Source organism: Anticarsia gemmatalis, chromosome 24, assembly GCF_050436995.1.
Source record: "Anticarsia gemmatalis isolate Benzon Research Colony breed Stoneville strain chromosome 24, ilAntGemm2 primary, whole genome shotgun sequence".
Classification (NCBI taxonomy): domain Eukaryota; kingdom Metazoa; phylum Arthropoda; class Insecta; order Lepidoptera; family Erebidae; genus Anticarsia; species Anticarsia gemmatalis.
Genome location: NC_134768.1, coordinates 6,617,791 through 6,644,917, shown reverse-complemented (window position 1 = coordinate 6,644,917; position 27,127 = coordinate 6,617,791). Strand labels below are relative to the sequence as shown.

At 34.0% G+C, this 27,127-nt stretch overlaps 1 protein-coding gene across 2 annotated transcripts in view; it reads right to left on the bottom strand.

The window, feature by feature from the left end:
• The window catches only part of LOC142983612 (octopamine receptor beta-2R-like), a 142,287-nt gene extending 131,573 nt beyond the window's left edge, over window positions 1–10,714 (bottom strand). For both annotated transcript variants that reach the window (XM_076130583.1, XM_076130584.1), the window contains exon 1: window positions 10,461–10,714. The gene's annotated coding sequence lies outside the window, so the exon portion shown is untranslated. The remainder of the gene's footprint in view (window positions 1–10,460) is intronic.
• Window positions 10,715–27,127: the final 16,413 nt, after the last annotated feature.

Here is a 27,127-nt window from a genome sequence, read left to right as displayed (position 1 = left end):
AAACTTTTGAACAACGTATTTTCAAAATTCTTAGTTCCTTTTTTTTTCTTATTCATTTTAAGGGTCTTTGATAGTTCCTTTTTTACTTTTTAAAAAAGACAACTAAACTTAATTAGGTATTTTACTTTTTTATTTAATCCTATTATTAATCTAGCCGGAGTTCAAAACGATACTTGTACGAAATATGAAAATCCGTTTTGTCGTTTTTGCGTGAAAGAGTAAAAAATACACTTACAATCCAATCTTTTCTCTTTATAATATTTATATCTATAGATATAGATTGACTGTTCAAGCACATAATAATTCCAATTTGTCAGCTTTTAATCATGAAATGTTAATAATAATACAAGCAACTGATTTCATTTGAGCGGTACAAGAGGTTACGACCCTAGTGTCAAATCAATCAGTTCAATCAGAACTGCGAATAGTTGAGCTAAGTCATCATCTGAATACATAATATCACGTCTATTATATCCGAAGATCTTGGCAGATGTTTATGAAATATGATCTTGCTTCGTCATTAGTAGTTAGTCCCATGTAATTGATAATTATTGAGACATACCGGGCGCGTTCCGAGATCCTATATTCTTTCTTTAGTTAATAAAAAAGCCTATTAGTATTTTGCCCGACCCGGGAATCGAATCGGACACTTCGAGATCAGCAGTCATAGACACTGCTCAGACCACAAAGCCAGCCAATATTTTCTGACTATAAAATAAATAATAAATATTATTGAACAACTGTTTTTGCGACGAGGTGAAAAAGATTTTTCACTGATCGATTGAGTACTGTAATAACTTAGTGTCTGAAAACTATTTCAAGAATCTCTTTGTTCTATTTATCTAATGTTTAACTTTATAACTTTGCGAATAAACCTTTTCCTTTGCTTCACTGATATCTTGCTTACATCTAAGTAATTACCCTCTAAAGCGCCCAACTTTAAACGAGATAGAATTCAAATATGTTTTACACATTTTTAATTGCTTTTCTTCGTTCTTTGTGTTATCTAGTGAGTAATCTACCCTGACTTTTATTACTAAAATAATATAAATTAATATTCTTAGTAAAATACGAACTGACTTTGAGTGATCGAATACAGTTAGCTAAAAAAATAAATTTCTATTTTAGATACTAAGTCTTATTTATGAATGCGATAGTACTTATTTTGATTAAAAATAAAATCAAAGAGGCTTATTTATTTTGATCATATACGCACGGTATCTGTCGAGAAAATTCTGCCCAATTTGGAACTAAGTATAAATAGGTAGGTAATTAATGTATGACCTAAATTTATACGAAATATTGGTGTATTAACTTTTACCTCTGACACACTGACGCGGTTTTCTACAGCCGGTACTATCCATTATCGAAAGCGTGTCATTTGAAATATGCCTCAAAAAGTTCTTACGGTGCTCGCTAAAGGTCATCAGCTGATTTTCGCAAAAAAAATGTCAATAGCCGATTGACACTATTTTATTTAGCAGAGTCATACATGTGACCATTTTAATCAATTGAATTTTGTGCATTATATAGTTGCATGCAAAGTTTCCGGCTGGCAAAACTTAAAAAAATATATAATTTATAATCTACGACCCGCAGACCTATGCAGCTGACAGTGTCATATTGGATACAGAGCTACTTTTTTTTTGAAAAGCAGCGGTATTCATTATAATCTGTTTAAATCATGTATGCGAAGGCTCTTTACACAACCGTCGAACTATTTTATAAAACGTGTTTTCCAAACAAAACAAATAAAGTACTATTTACTCCATTACAAGAGATCTACAAATATTTAAAGAGTTTTTACGATAAATAATGAAGTTGAAACAGGCTTTGGTATTTAATACTCTGTGAAAACATTTCGTAAGAATTAAATTTTGTTTCGTTGTTTCAGACGAGTGGTAATTAAATCTTTTGGAGCTCATTAATTTTATTGGACATTTTTATTGAAGCAGTTAAACTAATATATTTACATATATTTACTCTATGCATAACACCACCGAAAGTGTAGACAATAGATGTACGAAATACATCCGCGTTTTAACAATAACAATGTTATAGTCTCATGTAATAAGGGGCGAGACTATTGCCATGTACCAGACTTGTTGCCAAACTCCGGGCTGCTTTTAAAATAATCAGATTTTGTTATTAAATTACTAATAGCTCTGCAAACAAATAGCGTTTCCCATAACAACGACATTTTCAAGTAGTAGTCCATTCATATAGTATGTGCACCTCGGAATTCGAGATATCCATCGGTAAGTCTGTAAACACTTGTCTATTAACACGATAACAACTGTCTCAAAACCTACATAATAATATTGTGAATATTGACATCATTTTGGATTTCTTTTTTGAAGAAATTTATGTATGATGCTAAACCAAATGTTCCGGGAATCCCGAAATTCCCGGTCGGCTGGCAACTCTAAAGAGTAACAACGAGATTGTCACCACATCCAAACATGTTTACTTCACAAACTAATATCAATATTTCACTTCAAATGTCAGTGGGGAACTTTTAAACGGGTTAAAATGTCTCTCGAGCTAATAAAACGGTTTTAAACTTAGACCTGCGGGACAAAGTTGGTGAGTTTTGAACAAAATCTCTGTTTTAGACCTTTTTGTTTTAATATTCTGTTTTGTTTCAGTCCCTACCACGCTATGTCAACTAAAGGTTTTTAAAAAACACAATAGGCTTCTATTACATCAATCTTAATTCTTGGCCTGCAAAATAGTATATCTATTTTTATCCAAAGGTCAGATAGGCAGTCGCTCCATGTAAAATACTGATATTCAACTTTATCCGCTGAGACTGGAAGCCGACTCCAACATAGTTTGCAAGAAAAGCTAGGCTGATATATTTCCAACCTTGTAAAAACGTTTTAAAGATACATATGTCAAAAAACATTGGAATATTGTTATTTAATTAGGAAATTATAAAGTTTCAAACTTTAGTGTGACTTCCCAACCTCAATACCATTGAGTGTAGATAGTACTTATGTATGTTCTTCCAAGCCTTGACCAAATAGTTTCGGATGCAATTCAGTACACACACACACTGTTTTACAAATAAATGTACTGTTTTGTCACTTTTGATCAATTTTGAAGCTGTATATGAGTGAAAAAGACAAAACACTGTATCAGTAATCAGAGCTCACATGGCATTTATTAGTTAATGCTTTAAAACCGCGAAGTCGCGGCCTCAAGCTGGTAATAACACAATCACCATATCTTTAAAACAAGTCTGATTGAAAACAATGAACGTAAGAAACAAAACTGTTCATGCTACAGTTTTTTTAAATTTCGTTCCTCACTTTATTAATAAGTCTATATAAAAATAGAATCGATAATTTATCGCCCGATACGCGTCTTCAAGTGCCGCCAAGAAATTTTGTCACAATTTATTAGTAGATGTGTGTCGTATGGATTCACTCTATTATTAGTGACATCCCACCGTTTCTTCACTGACTTTTCGATGTAATCCAGATAATGTGAAGATGCTGATGCAACATCAGAACTGCTTGTACATTTAGAGGTTAAGTAATAGAAAATATAAATTTAACATTACGTAAGAGGTGAAATACACCCACGTTTCGTTTTAATACAATGTTAGCCCGATATGATAGGAGCGTATTGATATTTACCGGGCACTTTACCAAAGTAGCTACTAATGGTAAAATCATATATTCTTATAAAGAGAAAGACCAATAGTACTTTGGCTGTGCCGGTAATTGAACCCGGGACCTCGTGGTCAGCATAAGTCAGCAGTCGGATACACAATCGACCGACAGAGGCAAAGCGAAGTCTTATAATATTCTCCGAAATATAATTTTAGCCAAATTTCTATCTAGAAACCATAGTAAATCATAAACCCAAATTGATGGGCACTAAATCTAGTTAAGATGGTTTGTCACTAATGTCAAAACGTAATGAATGTAGTCTTGGCAGCGAATACATAAAACTATTACTAGCTATCTTCATTCCGGTGTTTTACACAAGTATAATGTACTACTGCAACTTTGTAGACGAGAGTTGTTGTGAAACAATGTTGGGTTGTGTCGATCATTCAGATAACAGCTGATGGTTTTGTAGTGTACATATTATTTTTATATAAAACTAGTTGATTCGCGCAACTTCGCTTGCGTCACATAAGAGAGAATTTTCCCGTTTATGTAATATTTTATACTGGTACTCTCCTCTTATTGGTCGTAGCGTGATAATATATATAGCCTAAAGCCTTCCTCGATAAATCAGCTATCTAACACTGAAAAAAATTTTCAAATCGGATTCTTGAGATTAGCGCGTTCAAACAAACAAGCTCTTCATCTTTATAATATTAGTATAGATTATTTTAGTAATTTACGTATTAAGACCGCTTCTGCGCGGTCGGTAGTGTTTCCAATTGCTTTTTTTGAACAACAATCAGAAATACTTCCGAACCTAGTCCTTGATCTAGCCCAACACGAGATCTCATGAGATCCTGGGGTAGATTTCTGCTTCGGGTAAATTGCTATTAGTCTTTACTTATTTTTATTAGTATACTCTTTATAGTAACGTTAAGTGCCCGATATAATATTTATTAATAAGCTCGCCCCCTATTTCACGGAAACCAAATTATAAAGGGCGAGGAAAGGACTAATGCCCGGTTTCTGAGGCACATTTATCGATAGTTTATCTATTCTGACTGTAATTTTTATATAAGCTTAAACACTATTGAATAAATAAACTTTCGCTAAAGGTACCTCGGAAACCGAGGGTAAGCGTACTTTGCCAAAGCCGGGAATCGAACACGAGACCTCACGATCAGCGGTCAGTTACACTAGCGACTAGCGACTGCGGAAGAGGAGCAATTTTTTTGCTATATTATGTTTTTATAGTGAATCTCGAATCTATAATTACTTTTAGAGTCTGCTTCGTGTAGTGGAGGTCATACGACACATTGCAGACGGGTTATACGGTGATGATGTTAATTTAGAATAACTATAGCGTAAAAAATACAGATTTAGGCCATAATTTGTTACGTCTGGATAACTGTCAGCTTTTCAGATGAGTGCTTTATAGTTGTTATTAACTATCTAACTATCATTAATATATCATATAAACTAGAATTGTATTTGTAAACATTGATACTAATGCAACACGTTAATTTATTTTGTTAGTATAAAGCTGTTTTATGGTCTCGGGTTTGAATCCCGGGTCGGGTAAAGCACGTTAGTTAGTTAGTTAGGTAACGTGTCCGGTAAAAAGGTATACCCATTTACCAAACTAATCCTCGCATATTGCATCCTATTACATGGGACTAATATTGTTAACGGCGAAAAGCGGGTGTACATATTTCCTACACCTCTGTCTGTACCTTTAGGTTTAACAGGCATGATATATGTTTGTAAAAATGTTTCTTTCCATGTAGAATAAGTAACATTTTGATTCTTCAACACATTTTAGAAGTTTTTATATTTAAGATTTTAATAGCACTCAAATCATCAAATACAAAATTGTTTGCTTAGTTTTTTCACAGAACATTACATAATTGTGTAATAATACGTCAAAATCGTCGTAGTTTTTTTAGTTTTCAAAATACTGGTTGTTATTAGACTGTTTGTTTTGTGTTTTTCCTTGAGATTACTCATACAGATAATTACTTCGGCTATTCGGCGTTAACAAGAACTGTGATATGTTTTTGGTAGTTTCAAATATCGGTAATAGATTGAGTTTGACGAAATATGTGTAATAGGCATGTTTTAATCGCGTTAAAGACCCGTTGCATTGTACTATTTTGTATACAGTTTTTCACTCTTAGATAATTTCAATCTTAATCGAAAGTAATATAACATGAATAAATAAATAAAAACTTCTAAATAAAACATAGATTAACCACACGAAATGAAAAATAAATAAACATCATTGGACAACTCACATACGGCCATTTGATTCCAAACTACGTAGAGCTTGTACTATCGTAACCAAATAACATACTTATATACTTCTAAATACATATTCATATAGATACATACAACCTAAATAATTAGGTGTATCTATTTAAAATAAAACGCAATACTCTTGAATACATATATCTATTTCATAGTAAAATTGTAATAAATTATCCTGCAAAGTACACTTAAATGGAATTAAAAAGCCTGTAATAAAATAGAAAATACCAGTCTCATTGTAATTCCACCACGATTGTCCGATGGGGTTGTTTCATTCACAGGCTTTCATCGCAAGTCAATGCTTCCAGACCTTTTGTTGGTAAAAGATTCCATTGTGATCGTGTGAATTTTTCTATGAATACCGTCTGTTCAGTCGAAGATACTTGTACTTTTGACTATATAAAACATATCATCATATTTTATGGTTAGTGGTCAACCTAGTGTCAAAGTAGTTCAAGCCCATAGGCCTTTGACGTGGCTTAGCGACCTTTATCTTATAGGTAACAACTGAAACTAATTTCTTTACGTGCCCTTCGAAGAATCACGGAGATGCCCAGTTCAAATACCACCTTTTGGTCACCCATCTATGGAATGACCGCGCCAAGGGTTGGCGCAATTGACTATGGTCGCCGAATTTGGTTATAATTTATATGAAAATATTCGTCAATAGTAGGTCGAAATTTGATAACATGATGAAATGGCAATGGTTTCCCCCTATCACATGGGACTTACATAGCGAAACGTCTTTTTTACAAAACTCTGTATATAACAAGCGTGATATTATGTAAACCAACGAAACTGACTACTTTTTTTAAATACATCCCAAAAATTTAACGAAAAAAACATAAAAGAATATTTTAATGGTCAAACACAGACACTTGACATGCATTAGTCATATTTCTAACTGTCAAACGGTGTACTGTACTATAATAACTATTATTAGTTACAATAGATGTTTTCCAAGAAGCACTTATTTAGGGGACACAAATGTATAGTTTCTAAAACGCTTTTGCGTATGAAGACTTACCAATATTAAAGCTAAGTGCTTTAAATTCTCTTATTATCATAACTTCATAACTGTCGTGTTGAATGTTTATCTATACTTAATATTATAATACTTATATATCTATACTAATATTATAAAGCTGAAGAGTTTGTTTGTTTGTTTGAACGCGCTAATCTCAGGAAGATTTTTTTAAATCGGACCAGTAGGGTCCGATTTAAAAAAATCTTTCATTGTTAGATAGCCCATTTATCGAGGAAGGTTATAGGCTATAAATATAACATCACGCTACGGTCATTAGGAGCGGAGTAGCAACGAAAAATGTTATAAAAACGGGGAACATTTTTACCAATTCTCTTAGGTGACGCAAGCGAAGTTGCGCGGGTCAGCTAGTTATGTCATAGAATAAGGGAAATAACGCGAACACACATTTTACTGGATATTTCGAATCAAGAAAAATGAAGTAATAGAGTTAAAAAGGGAGTAATTATCATTTATTTTAGTCAAATATTTAAAAAAATACATTAAACTTATCTATAAACGCATGACAATTAGGTTGTAGAGTTCAATGTTTTATAATATTTTTTCAATTGTAAATGCTTGCTTTTATGTATATCGCACTAATATAACAAATGTTTTGTACTGTGTAGATAGATGTTTTATTAAAACACGCCAAAACTACTGGACGTATTTTGACCAAATTAAGTACACAGATAGTTTACAGCCTTTTTTATTGCTTTTAATCCTTTCTTGTAGACAAAGCCGCGTGCAGAAACTAGTACACTTGATTTGAGAAGTCAAAAGTGCTATGATTCAAATACTCTTTAGAAATGATTACTATTAAAAGCAAAAAGCTAATAAACCAAACCCATAAACCATCTTACAATTAAATTTCAAACGTATATGAAATCTGTAGGAACACGCCATTAGAATTTCTACAAGTTCGCTCTTTTTGAAGTGAGAGAAGATATAATAATTTTGTTGATATTTCCTTTTCATTCGTGCCAGAAACTAACACGCGATGTAGGAATCCGCCCACGCATTTAAAAACATACTCATTTACTCATCAGAATATGTTTTAGGCGCCAGTATTATACAAATATTTAATGATTTTTTTGCTACTACATATATAACATCACACCTGTTATAACCGTAGGTGTAAGATATGTAATGAAAATACAATTTCAATCCCATGTAATATGGAGCCAGTATTTTGCCATTTACCGGGCATGTTACCAAACTACGAGCTACTGAGAATACTTGAGAATTTGTTACAACCGTTAAAAACCTTCTGTCTTTCAGACAAAGTGCAATTGGTCTTTTCAAATTTATACAAGAATAGTTTGAGAATCGAACCGGGAACCACGTGTTTAGCAGCCGGAGTTACTAATCTAAAGTCAAATACTCAAAAGACACTCAATTTCAGGTCATGCTTAAAGTTTCATTTGTCCCTAAAACACAATTCAAAGTATCAGACCAAGACTTAAGCTTGTTAAAAATCAAATATTTAATTTGTGATGACAAGATACATGAGGGCAGTTTAAAAAAATCGTACCAAGTGGCGTTGTTTGGTCTCTACCTACTCCTATTGGAACAAGGCATCAATATAATATATTTATGAATGTTAAATTCAGTGATGTTTGGGGATACGGCCATTTATAATATAATAATCCAACCTTAAATTTTCAATGGAGTTTAAGACCCGTTGCAATATATATTATGAACAATAATACGCCTGAAATTTCGTCTAAAATTTGGTCCCGAGTCATGTCAATTACGATAGTATGCACTGAGCTACGTTAAAAGTTACGATAAACCATTAACAATATTAGTCCCATGTAATAGAGGGCGAGCCTATTGTCATTTAATCTATTGTAATCTTTGTTCTCTAATCATATTGGGACTCCATTTCTAGAACATCGATAGGATTTTGTTGATTGACTTTACCGTGAACATGTATCATAGTTCAGTTGCATTTTGTTTAGTGGTTCTTTGACTTCATTGAGTTCAGGAAAAGCAAAATATGCAAGAAAATTACGGGGCTTTTCGTGTTTTTGGGTTTTTGCGCTTAACGCTTAGCGCAATACATCAGCATTCTAAATAATTTAGCACACTATTGATACTTATTTGTCAAGTGGAAAACAGTCAATGGCTAATCAGTAGCCCGATTCTCTATTACTATCGACTACCGACAACCGATCTGTCATCGAGAAATTTTGTATGAAAATCTGATCAGCGCCTCTGACGGACGTCGTAGAATCTTTTTTGGCAGTACATTCCAAATGTCAAAATTTCGATAGCTAGCCGATTGTCGGTAGTCGACAGTGGTAGAGAATCGAGGTACTGCACGTCTTTATCATAACATTTTACAAAAAAGTCAGTTTCCTACGATGCCTGTTGGTTTGCAATGAACTCAAAATGGACTGAACGGATTTTCACGCAGTTTTCGCTTAAATATAGAGTAATTTAAGGAAGATTTTAATGTATATTTGTCACGGATTACACTACGTAACTCAGGGGAAACCGGACCGGTCCGTGTGTGCAAGTCATAAAATGTATTTATTTATATTAAGGTACCTACTAAGTAAAGTTTAAATGACTTCTATGAACTCTCAATATTCGTATATTTTCGTATTTTTCCGAATTTCATATTACAGCAGCAATATTTTCATTACATTTGTACCAAAATTTCCATAATCGAGTTCCCCTAAAAGAAAAAGAACACCTTAATGATGTTTTTTCATACGATAAATAAAGCTTCATCGTGTTCCGAGAAGTCTTAGACGTGAATGACAAAATGTCGTTTGATTGATTGATCCATAAATGGTTATAAGGAAAGCAAAGCTTAGGAATAATATTTTTCTAAAAATATACCCATATTCTATAGCTTTTGGGTACATATCAGACAGCCTATTCATCTGATAGAGTGATAAAAAGGTGTGTCAGAATTTACCTAATAATTTTACCCATAGTTTTCCAAAGGTCGCAACGGTAAAATGTAAAAATATTTAAATCAAGATTTTACTCATCGGCTTCCACAATTAAAATATGACCGTTTTATATTATCATGTCATTATATAACCGTAAAACAACGATAAAAGAGGTGACACGTTAAAATCTGTCATTACTATTAACAAAAACTATAAAACATGAGTTTACTATATAGTCTCCAGTTGATATAAAAATCACTCCGCGTTTTCATTGCCACTCGTAAAAAACAGCTCGCAGAAATAAAATCGTAAAATACTTTGATATCTTAAAGCATAATTACGGGTTATGCATTGACATAATCAATCATAAAGTCTGGGCCAATTTGATTGACATATCAATATACTATGGTGCCAGACTTTGATATTGCATAATAATAAATAGAAAAATATAATTTTAATGTATTAAATTAATATTTTTATATACTTCTTTTCATTACGAGACATTTAGTGCGCGTTTCACATTTTTCTGCTTTATTTTACAAAAATATTATAATTTTTAAATGTAATTAAGATTTAATTTTAAATTACTTTACTCACCCTTTTATGTCTGTCTCACAATAAATCTCAGGCAAACACAATAAAAAATAATCTCCACCACATTCACATCACTGGACACTCAAAAAAATTGGATGTACACTGTCACACTCGCTATTAATTTATTTGTGAAGGATAACTTCACAAATAAATTGTCTAAATATACATTTTCAGTCACGGCTACGAGAATAGTGCGGGCACCTAAAGAGCGAATTTTTTACTATTTTCAGCGGCGTGACGCGGCGACGTGCGTACGACGCGACGATCCGCGAGCGACTGCCTGGGGCTTGGCAAGTACAAAAGCGCGGGAAACGCGAGCGAAAAACGCGCGAAATTCGCTACCGCCATAATGTATTCGCGCCATCACGAATTCGTTTTTTCAGGGTTCCGCAATCTGACGGTTCGATCTGTCATTTACTTTATTACTTGAATAAGCTGTCGTAAAACTGTTACTCGGAGTGTTTAGATTTGTAATCTAAAAGAACTATCAACTAAATTGTTCTTTTACTACACCGAGCCTAAAAGATCATTAAATTTTAAGTAAGCATTTTGTGTTATTACATTACTAACTTAATCAGTTTGAGTGCATCCATTAGGTTCAAACGTTTGGAAAGATTGGAGGCTTTCAACTCGCTTCTATCAGACTTCTTAATGAGTACTTTTTATTTAGTTCGTACCTCGCAACCCCTATTATTCTGTTCAGTGAGATATCATTTTGTTTGCTAAAAGTTACGCTGTTGTAAATTTAGATTGTTATTTTTGTTGTGGACCAATATACTATGGAGTTTCTTTGAGAGAATAGAAATAATATAGGTCAGCGCTGATGTCATCTGGAATGAATATTATCGCCACGAAGAAAGTGGAATAAAGCCTTTATTAAAATAGAGGCACGAGCGATTTCCGACCGCATTTAGATAAATTTTATCTAGAACATTATTCAGCGGTTTAATACATACTCTCACATCATACTCTCACTACTACACTACTCACTAATCTTCCAGTAGGTACTATTGTCTCGTGTATCTAACACGAGAGGATAGTACCGAAAAACGGAGGTCGGCTTCTGGTGCGATATAAAAAATATATATACGGAACACTCTATATCATCTCGCGTCCGCCTGTCCGACAGTTTTTTTTATTTGACAATGGAAATCTTTGTCCGCGCAGTTAATACGAATGTCAAATGTACGTTTCGTTACTGAATAAAATCATTTTCATTTGAACAGCTCACGTCGTGGCGAGGACGGCACAATGTTGGTAAATGTCACTTGTCAACTGTCAATTTTCTTCAGAAATGAGGTTTATTTCTTTAGATTTGAATGCTTGACGACATGTTTATTAGCAGGTAAGTCTTTTCATGGATTAATTGTTTAATTTGAATGACAGTTTACGAGTAGTTTTTTTTTGGACATGGTTTTGGAGATCGTTGCTTGCCGGTGGTATTTCGTGTTTTGAGTACGAAAGGAGAGAATGCGAATATTCAGACCGGTGAAGAATAGTTTTCCAAAAATCAATTGTACATATATACGGATGATGCTATTCACGCCTGTTAAAACCGAAAGTATAGTATAGGTTTATGAAACATATAAACTATTCGCAAGAGCGAAACGCAAGTAATAGTCTAGTGCCTCAAATTATGCCGATACCAAACTTCGGGTTAATATTGAGAAATATTTTATTCTTGCCCGACCTGGGTTTGATATCCAGGTCGGGCAAGAATGGAATATTTTTAACCTTAAACCTCGAGATCTTTAGTCAGACACACTAGCGACCACGCCAAGGAGGCAGACATAATTATTGACTCATAATCCGTAATTATTTTGACTTAAAAATCATCTAAACATGCAATGCATATCATTGTTATATGAACATCATACGAGGATATTACCAGAACCACTTACATATATACATTTGCTTTGTACAAGAGCATGTCTTTGCATAAGAGGCCAAGCGGAATTTGTCAATCTCAATTTGCCAATGAATTGTTTGTGAACTATAGAAATGTGGGACTTCCAGCATGTTAGGTCAATGACATAATGCATTGATTTTTCTTATTCATATCATCACGTCAATTTATACATTTTTCGGCATTGAAACTTGGCATACCCGATGTGATTTTTAATATATGATTTTTAAGTTTATATTTATCGCATTTATCGAGGGCATGCATAGTCCAACTAGCAAATGACCTGCGTGTTCGACTTTTAAGGCCTAACCCCTCCCTCAATTTGGAAGCATTGCCCAGCAGTGGGACAGAAATGAGTTAAAAAAAAAATATAACTTATAAAGTGTATTTAGAAATATACCAGTTATTTAGTTACGATAGTACAAGCTCTGTTTATTATGGAATCAAATGTCCGTGTGTGAGTTGTCCAAAAATATTTAATTAAGTCAATTTTGTATAGTCCCTGTTTATTGTCGCCCGAATGAAAGGGATACACAATATAACAATTAATTTGTAATCTGATTGAGAATTCCTCGGAGATTTGCTTTCGTTGAGTTATCTCTTACAGAATATTGTGAGCCGACTTATTGTTCTATTGATTTGAAACGTCGTAAGTTACGGAACAGTTTTCCTGTAACGAAGTCTTAAATTACTAAAAACTGCCGCTGTGGCGCGGTCGGTAGTGTATCCGACTGCTAACCACGTAGTCCCGAGTTCTCTTTCCGGGTCGGACATAGTGCTATTGGTTTTTTTTTTCTAATTTATATCAGACTTCTTGGCTTTGCCCAAAAATCCTCTCTTATTGCTCCTCTACACTTATAAATAATTAATCTTCTTACCAAAGTTTAACTTTCTATGTTCAGTTGAGTGGTTTCGGCTGTGCGCTGTGCATCAGTCAGTCACTGAGCAACGGAGAGGTTTTAAATATATTCATTATTCTCAATAATAGTGCTAAAGAGTTTGCCCCCTATTACACTGGACTAACATTATTAATGGCAAAAAGCCAAGATGCCCATTTAATTTAGAATTTGGTAAAATAATCCATCATTCAACAAAACCCAGACACCCACAGAATTCATCCAAGTCTATTCCGTACGTTTAAAATAGAAATAATCTTCTCTAATAAAAAAATATTTACGTTTATCTTTTCCTTTAGCACATTACTGTATTGAATAGACAGTAAGCGTACTTTGACAGTTGAATTGTACAAAGGGCAAGCGTGGGAAGTCATGATTCTATTACTTACTCAAACTTCCTGCTTCTGTTTATACCAAATAAATACTGACATTTTCTGTCTCGTCTGGTCTGTAAAGAAGTTTGTTTTCAGATGTTTACACGACATCAAGCTTGTTATTCTTTAAGGTGTATGCAGAAGTCTGTTAAACACAGCTGTGTTTTGTCATTGACAATGTTAGCACCATGTAATAGGGAGCAAGCTATTGCCATATACCCGACACATTACTGTACTCCGAGCTACTTAAGAATGTTTGAATATGAAAATAAAAAATAATAAATTCGATAGAGCTTTACCTGAACTGGGAACCAAACCTCATGATCAGCAGTAACCTACTGAATCACAGAATAAACCACTCAGATAACGAATATAAGTAGATATTTTCAATCGAATTCAAAATGATTTAATGAAGTTAATTTCATGGCCAACTCATTTGAAATTTTGTATTCATTTAAGAACTGTCTGTAGAGAAATAATAATTTCTAATCCGTACTTTAAAAAACTTTCTTTGTAGTCTACATTTTGAACTTCAGAAAAAATGCTTCTACACTCGACTTAATCACAGTCAAATAAAAGTCTTAACTAACAGCAATATAGGCAGGTAATGTGACTACATTGTCAACTTGTCTGTCCCAGTTAATATCATGAATCAATGAACCGATTATAATGCGGTTTTCACGTGAACTATTACAACATTATGTAGGCAAGCATAGTTTTGGCTATTAGTTAACCTTCTGGTTGCTACGCCGATTCTTTGGAGAGGTATTGTGTTGTTGAATCTAGTACGTGTATCACGGATTTCAGTTGACAACAAGTGTATGTCAAATTTATGGCCACCATTCAGTACATTTCTGCCTTAACGTAACGTGTTAATCATTAAACTCTAAAGGAGAAAACAATTTACAGCATATGGCTTTCAAGTAATTGTCGACTGAGATAGTAATACGAATTCAGGTTTGTATTAGAAACTGTTTTTAATTTCATAATATGTTAAATTCAAAGCTAAGCTTCCCAATCTTTTACGGACTACCTTACTACGGACTACTACGCCCCCTTTTACAAGGAAGAATAAATTTCCAAAAAAATCGGTGTACTTCCTAAGGAATCTTCGTACCAAATTTTAACTAGTAGTTTTGGCTGTGCGTTGTCTGTCGTCAGTCACTGAGTAGCGGAAGAGTTTTTTCTTTATACACATACATTGATTTTTCAACATATTTACACCTGAACTAAATATATCCTTGTTTTATTGTATTAGAAATTTAGTAATGGATTGTTCTTGAGAATTTTCTCAAACTTTACTACGAAAAGTAAATATACTTCGGAAAAAAAATTGAGACCAATATTTATACTGTCGCTATGATTTTTTACAGCAATGAAAACGAACCTTTGGCTTTCGCAACAAAATTTGGAAAACGTTGGACAAACATTTTTGTGATTTGAGGAAAAAATCCTACAAATTGGGACTTTACGGTTTTCATTTGGTCGAAATGGGCGACTGTCATTGACGGCACTTTGTTCCTAACTGTACTATCGTATTGTCTGTAATCATGTGCCCGATTGTACTTTTATAGGCGAAGAGCTAGAGCTAGTGTTGTGGTTTAATTTACAGTGAATGCCGAATTTTTATTATACTATTTTTAATTATTTAATTCAAAAATTATAGTGACAATAGCTATATACAAAGATGGGAACGAAGGTGTATAAAGTACATCCACTTCGCATCCATTTCGCTTTAACAATGTAAGTGTCATGAAATAGAGGGCGAGCCTATTGCCATTTACCGGTCAAGTTACCAAACTCCGGGCTTTTGTTAAGAAATATTTAATAATAAATTAGAAAAGACCCAATAGCACTTTGCTCAAATCGGGATCAAGCCCAATACCTCATGATCAACACTTGGTTACGCTACCAACCGCGCCACAAAAGCTATCTACTTTTAATACCTCTATACTAGTTTATAAGTACATATTTTTAAGTGCCAATCTCTCGATACTAGATGGCACCGAATGCAGAAAAGCGCTTTAGAATGTCTCGAGCGTCGTGATAGTAATATGTTTGTTTATAGACATTTTCCAACAAGCATCTAAGCTACTTATAGTTTAAATACTTCGTAAGAAGTATGTCATATTATCTGAAACAGTGCAGTGATCGTTCGTTATTAAATTCCTTGCCAAGTTCAGCATGTTGTTAAGTAGTTTGAATTCCATTTTCTCTTGATATATAAGTACGGTATTGTAGCCGTTATATGTATAGAAGCTACTTGTGAAGCTAGTTCTTATATAATTATATATTTTATATTTATTACTACTACTAAACAAATATTCTACCTGGGATACCTCCCAGACTTTGCGGTCGATGGTTCGAACCCGAGGCGACGCACCAATGAGTTTTCGAAATTATGTGTGTATCAGAAATAATTATCACTTGTGCCAACGGTGAAAGAAAACATCGTGATGCAACCTTCCATACCCAAGAGATATTTACAATAGTTCTTAAAGTTATACTAAGTCCAAAGAAACAAATAAAAAATCAATCAAACAAACAAACTCCTCAGCTTTATAATATTAGTATAGATTCAACAACCATGAGCAGAAATAATCAAGCAGCACAAAGTAATAAAACAAAGCCTGAATATTTAAATACACATACAAAATCAATTCTCTACCTTCACAAATAATATTCTATCAAACTTTTTACATTAGCCCACATTGAAAGTGATATGAAAATAATAATTACCTTTCCTACAAAATATTGGTACAAAATTACAGTGTGGTTCCTGATTGATTTCGGCGAGGTAGTTTCAGAATGATTAATGATGTGGGATCATTAGTTATTTATAAAGTTTTATATGTATTACTAGTCATATACTTCGGATTCGTATGTAACTAATTTTTATATTATTTGATCAATTAAGCTACGTTCTAGTCTCCGTAAGTATAAATAAAAAACACTATAATGTAATTAAATAAATCTCCTATTTGTGACACAAAAAATAAAACTTAATAATGAACAAATATTTAATGTATAATGTATAATAAAAGAGTTGTCGCATATTATACTAGCGTATATTAAGGGATAGTTTCTTTTGTAACTAAAATTCAGACTTTGATTAAGTTTAAGATTTCGTAAATACTTCATGATAGAGCTTGCAAAATGTCCATAGCAAGAGAGTTAAAAAGTACATAAAGCATAAACAATTTTTGTTTTTTTTTTATTAGGACCTATGGACAGAAAGACACCATTTCTTTTTTGGTATTTAATTTTAATCAATATAACGATATATTTCAGTCTCTAATAACTTTAGGTAGAAAAGCATTTTGATTGCTTAGTTTGTGAAGCCACGGCCTGACCTCGGTGACCTAATTAGACGGAATATCAAGCACCTAGGCCGTGTAGTCGACAAAAATGTCCACATTTTTATTGCTTGCTTTTAAGATTATAGGTTTAAATGTAGGTTTTTACTAAATAATAGTAGATATTTAGAATAATGAAAAATGTGTGTATTAGAAGTAATAAACCATTATTACAAAGGTAAAGATTCTTTTTTGTGATGTGTACTTAAATACCTGACTTTTTTTAACACAGATCTTGAAGGAATATGTAACCGATGTCAATAAAAGAGGAAGTTTTCAATTCGATTGCAGTCAGAAGCTTGAGAGTCTCACAATCTGTCTTACCGAGCGATATCGTTTTATAACCCAGGTTACGAGATTGAATAGTTTTGATTGATAATCGCTTCATGTATAATACTGGTATTCAGCTGCATCCCGGCGAGACTGGCAGCCGTCTTCAATATAGTTGAAAGAAAGTCTAAGCTGGTGATGATGATATTTTTTATTAATTTCTACAAATGGACGACGTAATTCATTTCTTAGTTATGGTTTTATCAAGAGTTAATGAAAATGACATACGATAATAGGTTAGAAATCAATTTATATTTGTAGCATTAAAGTATGCAGCCATCTCTTAAACTACAACCCGGGGCGTTTGCAATTAAACACCGCAAATTCGGAGCGGTCTAGAGGCGGTACCCGTCGAACGCAAACGTCCAATGATATATCACTGGCATAAAGCAACTTCACTACTACCTGAATATATAGAATTTGTTTAAATAATATCAGTAGTTTATTGTTTAAATAAACTACTTTATAATATGACGCCTATCATATCCAAAGGTCAGTCAGTCATCAGTAGCTCGATTCTCTACTACTATCGACTACCAACAAACAACCGACCTGTCATCGAGAAATTTTGTATGAATTTGATCAGAGCCTCTGACAAAGCAGTACATTCTTAATGTCAAAATTTCAATACTGAACAGTACCGATTGTACAGAATCGCGCTACAGTTCCTTGATTCTCTACCACTATCGACTAGCGACAACCGATTAGCTATCGACATTTTGACATTTAGAATGTACTGCCAAAAAAGTTTCATCCCCGTTCCCGTCAGAGGGGTTCATTTTGAAGTCGGTACAAATACACTCTCGCAAAATGACAAAAGAAAGGTAAAAGTTTATGAACGAGGCATACACATAAAACATTGTATATTATTGTGTATCGTGTACAAAACATAAATGTAAAGTAAGACCTGCCTTAAAAAAGTTCTTAAGCTGAAAGTGTGAGCCTTCGCATGAAATATTTATTTAAGTACACTTGTGTTACCGTTCAAAAATGCTTTTAGAAAAAGTGCCTTAAGAATGTGTTTGTTCTATACCATTTGTTGGCATATTAAGATTATTAAATCAGTATTGACTCTGTGGCGCGGTCGGTAGTGTATCTTACTAATCGTGGTGTCTCGGGTTTGATTCCCGGCTCGGAAAAAATACTATTCGTCTTTTCTCATTTTTATTAGACTATTTCACAATAGTGGCCCGGAGTTTGGTAACGTATCCGGTAAATAACAATAGGCTTGCTCGCCCCTTATTATATGGGACTAACATTTTTAATGCCGAAACATTGGTTAATTTTAATAAGGTAAATAGCCTTGGCCTACACCTTCGGGTACAAAAGGCGTGATATATTTAATGGATATATATCTTATTAGTAGCTTATAGTTATAGGTTACTTTCATACAAAGAAGTGCAACAGAAAATGTGATAATGTACACATATTTTTCATCGTGCCTGATGTAGGTACATATTGAATACAAACGCTATGAGCGTTCTACCTCATTTCAGTCACGCTCACAAACAATATGTGTGCTTATACTCAAAACTGTATATTCAAAGATATAACGCGGTCAATTTCACGAAACTTTGCATCGGCAAAGGTTTGGGACAAGTGAACAACTAAAGCGAATTACAAACTAAGAGATATGAAGCGCAATTCTCTTCTACTGTGAACTATTGACAACCGGCTAGCTATCGAGAAGTTTTGTATTAAAATCTGATTAACTCTTCTAGCGGGCGCTGAACGAACTATTTTTGCAGAGCATTTAAAATTTCAAACTTTCAATACTCGATAAAAACAACTTTAGAGAATTGCGTTAACGGAACCATAATAATATATGAATTGCATGACTCTCTACAGTCAGTACTATAGAGTACCGAGAGTTTGACATTTAGAATGTATTGCAAAAATTGTCCCTGCGACGCCTACTAGAAGCGCTGATTAGATTTTCATACGAAAGTTCTCGATAGCGCGATAGCCATACAAAACTTCTAGATAGCTAGCCGGTTGTCGATAATTGATAGTGTTAGAGAATCGCACTACAGCATGCGTATTGTTTTTCATTTGACAACTAGTGTACGTCAATTTGTTAGCCTCTATGCATTGTGTAATGCGCAAGTATAGCTATTATATTCATTTAATTTAAAATGGCAAACATGATTACTACTGACTATAGAAAATCGCGTTTCGGATAGTTGATACACAATTATTTATCTGCATGCGTTCCTCTTTCAAAGTGTCTACAGGTTATCAAATTTCTATTTATGCCATGGTGTTATTGAATTTAATGAGATCTTATTATCAATTTTATTGATTCTGACTACAAGTTGGCAATTTTTGGAATAACAATAAACGAATTCCAAGAAATAGTTGCAAAAACTAAACATTCCATGGTGACAACAATGCATTTTAATATCAAAACCCTTTAATAACTTTACAACTACTATTTTAATCGTCTTATAAGATACTGATATATTCAAAGCCATCGTTTATGGTCCACTAACTTTTAGGCTAACTCCTTAAGAGCTCATAAAACTAAACTGTCCCAGTAAACTGGAATTAGGACCTTAGTTTTATGGTCAATTAATAAACTGTATAATAGTCCGGCAGAATAATATTTTATGTTCATAGTTTACGGAGTTAACAAACGCTATTTTTACTCAAGAGTTCGTGTAATATTTTTTTAGGGTTTACCTGAAAAGTAATAAACCTAGTTGTGGAATACGTTTCATTTAAATGAAAAAGGTATATAAACAGCTATTAAAGTAATAGGTGCGTATCCGCCGACTTCATACATTTTCTAGGCTTTTTAAAGAATTCTCATGGGGCAATAAAGGTTGCATCACGATATTTTCCTTCACCGTTGGAACAAGTGATAATAATTTCTAATATACACATAACTTCAAAAAGTCATTGGTGTGCTGCCTCTGATAGCTTGTACCACAACAATATCGACGTAACGAACACAATACTGAAACTTTGCAGAATGCTAAAGTGTCGCAGTTGTAGCAACATCCTGAGTGCTCATCAAACTTTCACCCGTTTAGTGTTTATGTGTTATCTCCAAAGTTACCTCTAAGTCAGGTTAATGTGTCAACTTAACAGGTAGCGCTTGAAATATGCAGTGGGTTTGTACCGAAGAATCTATAATACGGTATTGGAGGGTTTAGGTACAAGTGACTTTGTGTGGAGGCTTTATCTAAGTACTAGGGGACTGGCCCGACCTCGTCTGGGTAGCGTGCAATTTTATCCCGTTGATTCTATTCCCATGGGAATTTTGATCCTGTAGATCCCATACTAACCTTGTCTCGATAGTAACAAACATATAATGAATTATCAAATTAGTTTAGCTGTTCATATCTTATGTATGCAACACTCTACTACTGACTGCAAACGTAGACAGCACATTATATTATTTAAAATCTGTGAAAACTACTCTTTTTATAATTTATCAAGAGGCGCTTATAGCCAGTTGCAATTTCCGTCAGTAAATAATCTGTAGCTTAAGCAATCCTTGGCGCGGTCAATCCATAGATGGATGACCACATAGTTGTATCTGAATTAATAGGCGTCTCTGTATTGTCGATTAAAATAGCACTTAAGCTATGTACAATCGCTATTCAACTATTGATAGTTTGTAAAAATCGCCCTCTGAATACATATTTCAATGGAATTTCACACAGGGACTATAACAATATAGTTAATATATGATCGTTTCAAAACAGAAACACCTTCTAACATACAAGGATCTTATGTAACAGCACTTATACTTCACGTAGAACAAACTCAACCGCTTGGAAATTATTTTGGGTGGTCGCCAAACAATGTCTGACCACGTTTCATAAGCCTCGACTCATGTCTACTACGTTTAGTAGGCATTTAAATATTGAACATTTTAAAGTATTATATTGAAAATTTACTAGGAAATTTTACCATACGTAGGAAGCAAGTGTTTGGTAGATATTTTTTGTTTTAAAAGACAACTCTCGCACTAAGAATTGCTCTTGCGTCGCGGGGACTTTTCCAAATATACAAGCAACGGACACAAAGTTTTTTCGTGTGGAAATCGAGCCCCCTACCTCCCGACGCAATGGTAGCGGCGTGGCAATGGCAACCTAAACCACGGCACCTCGGAGGCAGTCAAGTACTTATAAAATTAAAAATTATGGTAAATATTTTAACAATCGTGGTAAGTAAGTGTTTGGTTGATTGAATTTATCATCGCCTTACAGATATTCTAAATGTTAATTTGACTGCCTCTGTGGCTGCGACTGCCACGGATCCCGGGGCGAGCCAAAATATCTTTTCTTTTCTGGGTCCGAAATTAGGAAGTAGAAGTTAGTAGACTTTACCTCGGAAAGCAAGTAAAGTCGTCGATCCTAAGTCTGACCTCTCACTGGTCGTGTTGGTATCAGTCCCACCGGGCTATGGGAGTGCGGGAAATGACTCCCTCACTCTCGTTGACTAACAATGTTAAAAGCTATATACATACACCTTCGGGTTTAACAGGTGTGATATTTGTAATTTATGTCTGTTTGATTATATTGATAGTAAAAATAGTACTCCTAAAAGCGGGTTTGCGTTTTTATAATCGTCGTGAGCTGACCCTTACAATCTTGACCGAACAAACTTTAAAATTATTATATCTAGATTTTTAAACCAACCATTCTCTTGATTCAATGTAGAAGGCATAAAGTTACAAACCGTGGTTTATCTTTGTGGGCTACTGGGGTAGAATTTAAATAATTTATACGAAAAATCTATTCCGAGGTTTTGCAGCGGAATAAAATTTGTCGTGACCATTTCAAAGCGCTATGTTAAATGCATTAAAAGAGGACGCTTTTAACTCGAGGTTTTAATTATATCTTTTTGGAAACGAATTCGTTAATAATGATATATACTCATTTAAGTGCATTTAAATTTTTATATAGTCCGAACACTTACTAGACAGTCTTGGTATGTATGACAATTTTTTTTAATCAATTTAATTTAAAAAAGACAACTCCCGCACTAATAATAATTGCTCTTGTGTTGCAGGGACTTTTACAAACATACAAACAAGGGACACAAAATACAACCTGACCCGAAACAACAGACCCGTGTGGGAATCGAACCCACGACCTCCCGACGCAGTGGTATCAGCGTGCAGATTATAATGAATAATTCTGTGTATTTTCCAGATAAGCTGTATCATACGGGCTACTGTCAGCCGCATACGGTTTACTGATGCTCTTATTTGTGAATTTTGTATACCTCTGCGACTTGTAAACTTGCATGCAAGGCTCTCTGCTAAGTTTTTTGATTACAGTACCCGTTGTTTTCTAAGCCTGTTGGAAAATGTAATAAATATAATGTAATACTTAAGGGTCCTCCTATACAACAAACGTAATTTTTTTGGAAATTTTTGCTCGATATTGGTAACAAAAACAGGTAAACGCCAGTAATATTTACAGAATATGTATTGGTTTAGTAGCTTTAAAATTATTTCTTAAAGGTAAACAAATATTAAGGGGGGCTTTCCTACAAAAAACATGATTTTAAGCTAGTGCATCTCACACTTGACTTTTTATATGTGCACGTGTATAAAGTTTCATTCATCATTATAATAATGTAGTAATTATCTCAAATTCTCGTAACACGTGTAATAACTACACACAATGGCAGCGGTCGGTAAACTGGGCGCTAATTGATTAATGAGGTCTGAAAGGGCCGACACCTTCCAAGAGGGACAGATCACTAGATCAAATAGAGTTTTACTTGTTCACTGTGACGACAAGTTTACCTTAAGGGATTAGGGCTGCGATAGAAGTAAGGAAAAAGGGCAGGTAAAACAATATTTCTTTTTTTGTCCCTGCCCAATTTTGCTATAAAGAAAAGAAAAAGAAGCGGTAAGGGTCTTTTGAATAAAATTTAGCTTCTATCTATACTAATATTATAAAGCTGAAGAGTTTGTTTGTTTGTTTGTTTGTTTGAACGCGCTAATCTCAGGAACTTCTGGTCCGATTTGAAAAATTCTTTCAGTGTTAGATAGTCCATTTATCGAGGAAGGTTATAGGCTATATATCATCACGCTACTGCCAATAGGAGCAGAGTACCAGTGAAAAATGTTACAAAAACGGGGAAAATTTTGACTCATTCTCTCTTATGTGACGCAAGCGAAGTTGCGCGGGTCAGCTAGTAGTATATATAAATATGAAAGGAAAAAAAAACCTTAGATTTTTTTTTACTTCTCAGCTAACCAAATTGTCTAGTTTGAATTTTTTCAAAACACATATAACCGCTAGCAGCTATTTTATCTGTGGTGCGATTTTTCCAGCACTGGAAGAAAATCGCACCACAGAAATAGCAGATACGCTACCAACCGTTCTACATAAAAGAATTTTATATATTGACAGGCGAATGCCCTGTCTTCGTCTGGATATTTTACAATTTTATCCCCTTGACTCATTCCCATGGGAATTTTAATCCCATCGATCCCATACAAACCTTATCTTGACTAGTTATAAAACATATAAAAAAAACTAATTACTTAGTTGTTTAAAAGTTATGCGCGTATAAACAATTCAGACATGAATTTTTATTTATATAAATAAATATACCAGTACAAAAATTAGGGTCATCGTGTGCCCAAGTCCGAGCATCTGTCAACCCTGTTTGTCACATACATATACATGTGGGTATATTAGAAGGCTTTCGTGTCGTTTACAAGCCTAACGCGTTCGACCGCAGCGAAGGATTCTATGGGAATCAACAATGTGTGCTTAGTACCTAATGTGGTGTGGCCGTGTGAGCATTCCCTCTTCTACTGTTTGATTAACTTGCTATAAAACGGAAGATATTTGTGGAATGAGTTAATTTAGAATTAAATTATACAAATATTCTATAAGAAGTTATTGTTAGAATGTTATTATTTTATGCAAATATGTTTGGAGCAATATTCGATTCAATTCCACTCCATGGCTCAGTGGTCAACGTGGTCGCCACGCCACTGCCATTGCGTCGGGAGGGTGTGGGTTCGATTTCCATACTCGTCAATCGATTTGAGTGATCCGCAAATTATTGTTGTTTCGGGTCTGGTTGTACTTTTTGTCCGCTATTTGTATATTTATAAAGAACCCGCGACACAAGAACAATACTTTGTGCGGGAGTTGTCTTTGCTAATAAACAAATAATAGGTAATACATTATGTAGGTACTAAACAAACCTAAGAAATATGTATTATTAAAAAAAACCGTGACAGGAGACAAAAATCTTAAATTTCGTTTTTAAAACGCTACAATATTAGAAAATTGAACACAAGTCTAAACAGATTGTTTGTTGAAAAAAAGATTATCAAAATTGTAGCAAACGTTTCTCCCTCAACTCTGAATAACAACTAAAGTATTACACAATTCAATTACATCTTCATAGTCATATTACTCACACATTCTGAAAACCGTTTCAATGCCAAAACGCCTTAAAAGCACTTCAAAACCCTCATATCTCCACAATTTTATCCCAACGAATAAAGACGTCTAATCCGAATGTTCAGCTGACTTACATTTCTATTGCTCTAAAAGCTTTTATAATAGAAAAAAATGTTTGAAGCCTTTAGCAAATCTTTGTTCAGCATAATTTCGTATAGTCTAACAACTTAGTGAGCACCTAGAGTACAATGCACTCAGCATTGTACTCTAGGTGCTCAGCTGGCGGTGGTATCCAAAAAACAGAATTTATAGCATCAGTTACCCGCAGGCTTATGCAACTGACAGTCTCCAATTTGATACATGTACTGTTTGTGGTAATACTCAGATTTATCTATGATACTCCAGTCAAATCGAGCATGGCAAGGCTCTGTACCAAGTTTAGTATATACAAGAATTAACGCAAACACACTTTTTACTTTGCAATGCCTAACGTTTTGAGGCAACTTGCACCTGCCAATTCCCGTATGCTATTTATGAATAAAACATGCGATGCAAAGGTTAAAAGTTATCTCTACTAAGTTGTTAGACTATAGTAGAGCATTTTCTTTTCTAATCTCTATAAAAATATCCGAGTCTCAGGGCCATCTTCAAAGACGTTCTTGGATCAAACCGAGGCGGACTCGCTTACCGAACAACGAAATCTAATCCTTTCTCGTTTAGAAACTAGTTATTTTCTTGCCAACGGAAATTTATTGAATCTGTCACTTGTGATATTTTATTTACTTACTTATTTTCTTAGTGAATTTAAGTTCTGCGTTGTTATGGTCGCACTAGAACTTAACACAATGTTATAGAATTTAATTTAAAAAAATTGTTTTAGTGGTCAAGAGTAACTTTTGTAACGGTCCGCGCAAAGTATGACGCGGGATATTTCTTAAAAAAAATCGTGTTTTTTTATTTAAGTAAACGTCTAAAATTACACGTAGACAGATTTATTTTATTAAATTACCTCGAAGCTATGATCAATGTCAAAATATAGTCACAAAAAATGATATTTTTCAATAGCATCTTCAAAATCTGTATATAATAAAAGGTTAAAAATCTTCTCGTTTTTTGGATTCGGTTAACAAACAAGATACACGTGAGTGGCGTGAGATGACGTGGTAAAAAGTCTGTCTGTTTGTCTGAACAGAATTTCATGCATTTTTAACAATAGCACAGGCTTTTAGTCTATTAAAATTAACTAGAAGTAACTCTGGCAAGACCGAGGCAGGCCGCTAGTTGAGTACAAAACAACAAAACAGTTATATCTCCCTAAGAAGCCCTTTACAAAGTCACATAATATTATGTGAACAAACATCGTCTAATCCATCTCTATCAACAAATGGCTTGCAACTCAATTTCCAAAGCTTCAATGATACAGCAACATAGTATAATGACTCCTAATAAGCTGAAGTTTGATGCGCGCATGAATTTAAATGAAAGACAAACATGAACTCCCTCTTGATCCACTTCAATCGTTATTTGAACAAAATTATTGGTTTTCCGGCGTTAAATTGAGGATATAGGGTGGTGGTAAACTCAATGAGAAGCCAAAATGAACGTGAGCAAGCCGGAGTACTACACTTTTAGCCGAAAAGAAAAATTTATGCGCTATTTTTTGGACATAAATATGCTGTAAAATACTATGCATACATTTTTAACAAATTACTTACTCAACGATCCTGTGATTTATAATCCAAGTTCGTAAATCACGAATTGTGGATCGGAAATCGTAGATCGCGACTTAACTTTGTATCGCGTACGGCACTGCTTTATAAGGGCGCGCGGTCGACCTGTGATAAAATTATATAAAATCAATTGGACGCTATAATCAAATTGCAATGAAATTTTGATGACAAAATATTCTTACAAAGACAAATCACGTTAACGAAAAATGATGTACACATTTTTCTTAAAGTAAACCATAAATCAAGAAGTTTCGATACTTATCTTGTTTTCTTCTTAAACTTTACTGGCATCTTCAACCTTTCCGAACTAAGAATTTTAAAACACCCTGTACATTCTTTTACTACAGGGGAAGTAATGATGCGAGTTTAACTTGGTAAAGTGAGATTCTAAAGTTTCCTTGAATTTATGTGAAAACTAAATTTATATTAAAGCGATGGGGAGGTAATTTTACATGGAAATTGACTGTTGAACGATAAAATACATTCTAGTATAAATAGGAAATATTATATCGTGGAAGAATTACGATAGTTTTATAGACTTAACGTATGCTTACGTTCGTATGTTTGACGATTTGGCGCAAGTGCGGGCGAGTTCACATGGATAATTCTTAGTATTTCCAGCATTTTTATACGAACTTCAGCATTGTTCCCTGAAGTGATAACTGGCAATTTTCGAAGAAATTC